Below are 2,811 nucleotides of genomic sequence, written 5' to 3'. Positions count from 1 at the left end.
GATCCTGTATGGGGTAACTGAGTTCGCAGGCACAACTAAAGATCCCACACATGGCAATGAAGATCCTGCAAGCTGGCAACACACACCTGGTGCAGCCAAATAAATAAATCTTTAAAAAATATTAATATACAAGCAATTTAATAAACTTGAATGATAAACAAAATAAGCAACTGCACAATGGTGGCCTAATAAGGAGAAAACCATTAAACACTCAGAGATGTGGTGGGTAAAGGTCTGGTTCAGTCGTCCAGGAGAATCACCTAGACCAGTGGAGATGCTTTCTGAGGGAGAGAAAGATCTAGAATGGGTGATGGAGGAGGGTACAGTAGATGGCAAAATGGACACGAAGCGCTCTTGTTGGAGTCTGCCCCCATGTTCGAGACACTCACGGTCTTATCGACTGTGACTTTTGTCTCTCCTCCCACCAAGAGGCAGAGTCCATTTTGGCAGGCTGAGAAGCTGAACTTGCCAATGTGTAGTGCATAGAGCCACATCCTCCAAAAAAGTTCAAGTTCCTTAAAAAAAATAAAATAAAAATGTACAGACATTAAAAAAAAAAAAAGTTCAAGTTCCAGTCCTTGGTACCTGTGAACATGACCTTCTTTGGAATTAGTCTTTGCAGATGTTACTGAGTTAAGAAGGGGTCACGCTGGATTTGGGTGGGCCCTAAGTCCAAAGACTGGGGTCCTGAATTTGTATTGATTTCTTTATTTTGCTGCTCAGCGGTGAAAGTGCAAAGTCACAACCACTGGACTACCAGGGTGTCCTTAGAAAGAAGAAGGAAAGTTGGACCTAGACACAGAGGAGACACATGGGGAAGAAGGTCATGTGAAGACGGAGACAAAAACTGGAGCCATGCAGCTATAAGGCAAAGAAGAGCAAAGATGGCTAAGAGCCCCCAAGCACCTAAGAAGAGGCAAAGGAGGACCACCCCCCCTACCAGAGCCTTCAGAGGGAGCATGGCCCTACCAACACATTCATTTTGGACTTGAAGCCTCTAGAACTATGGAGAAAATACATTTCTGTTTCTGTTGTTTGAAGCCACCAAACTCGTGGCCCTTTGTGGTATGGCAGTCTCCTCTTGGGGCTTCCCTGGTGGCTCAGGTGGTAAAGAATCCACCTGCAATGCAGGAGACTGGGTGCCATCCCTGGATTGGGAAGATCCCCTGGAGAAGAGAAAGGCTACCCACTCAGGTATTCTGGCCTGGAGAATTCCATAGACTAAGTCCATGGGGTCACAAAGAGTTGGACACAACTGAGCGACTTTCACCTTCACCTTCACCTTCACCAGTCTCCTCTTGGGGTCTGGGATAGACAGTTATATCCAGCCAGCCCATAGCAGGGTCAAGTCCCAGCAGCTTCAAGTGCCAACCAGCTTGAGGACATACCCTGACATCGGTTCTCATTCCCCTGAGACCACTTTCTGACATATGCAACCTACACACCAGCCCTGTCTCCAGGGGCATATACATCCACATCTCATTTCCAGACTCCAGGCAGGCCCAGCATATTCCTGATTCTTGTTCTCTAAACCAGGAGTCAGCGAGGAAAGGAGGGCTATGGAGGGGCCTCTGCCAACCGCTGTGGTGTAATTAAACAGCCCTGTGTGGTTATCGATTCCATCACTTGCCAAGGCCTGGCAATGAAGCAGGCAACAATTGAATCAAGTTATCTCTGCAGCCAGAGGGCTTGGACTCCGCGGCTCTCCCTGGCAGCCCATGGGAACCCGGCCCTCCATCCGAGGCGGCTTTCCAGGCCAAGGCCTTCTTTCTCCAGGCTAGTCCAAGGAAGCCAGGGCAGACTGTGGGAGAGATAAGGGAAGAGATGGAGGGAGCGTGAAAGTGGCACGCTGGGCTCAGGCGGGGACAGAGAGAGACGCAGGTAGGTAGCTAATCCGGTGCACCCGGGGCCCCAGCATCCCAAACCGCTCGGTTGGCTCTCCCAGAGACCCACCCAACCTCACGCTTTTCTCTCTTATTAAAAAAAAAAAAAAATGTTTTCGTTTTTAAAATTTTAACAAAGGTATACGTTTACAACGACAGCGAGAGAACGGCTGAGTTGGAGAGACGGGATCGTTAAAGGGAATCCGGAGAGACGGATGCTGCGCGAAGGATGTGCGAAAGGGGCTTAAATCGTGACCCCCCTCCCCCAGTCCCGAGGCCGCGAGCTCGTGGGGGATCCCGGGAGGCGCTCCTCCACCCCGGACCCTGGTATCCCGGGCTGGCCCCGCGCAGTCGGCATATCCAGGGCCAGGTGCTCCGGGCCGGACGCTGGCGATGGCAGGAAACCGTGGAATCGGGGACCCCCCCGCCCCCCCGCCCCGGGACTCCGGGAAAGGCCCCGCCCCCGGCTTCCCGCGCTGGCTCCCGCGGCCTCCAGCCTCGCGCTCGCCCACCCAGCCCCGCTCCCCTCGCTCCCGCGCGCGTGCGCCCGCTCCCCTCTGCTGACGCGGGCGCGCGCGCGCGCCGTGTCCGTCGTCCCAGGCGGGAGCCGGAGACCGCGGGGCGGGCGGCTGGCCGGAGAGCGGGCGCCCGGAGCGCCTGGAGCGCGGCCCATCTAGGCGGGAGCGCGGGCGGGGAGGGGTGGGGCGGGGAGCCCTGGCTGCGAGCGGGGTGGCCGCCGATCCCCCGAGTCGGCGGGCCCGGACGCGGCGCCAAGCGCGAGGGCCGGGCTCCCGGGGCGGGTGGCCATGGGTGGGAGCCAGAGGTGGCAGCTGGAGCCGCGGAGCCGGCGGGCTGGGAGGGTTTCGGCCCGCGGCCCCTGACGGCCCCCAGCGGCCTGGCGCGCCCCCGCGCCTACGCGGGGGCGGGG

This window comes from Bos taurus, chromosome X, assembly GCF_002263795.3.
Source record: "Bos taurus isolate L1 Dominette 01449 registration number 42190680 breed Hereford chromosome X, ARS-UCD2.0, whole genome shotgun sequence".
Lineage (NCBI taxonomy): Eukaryota > Metazoa > Chordata > Mammalia > Artiodactyla > Bovidae > Bos > Bos taurus.
Note: the sequence above shows the minus strand (reverse complement) of the source record.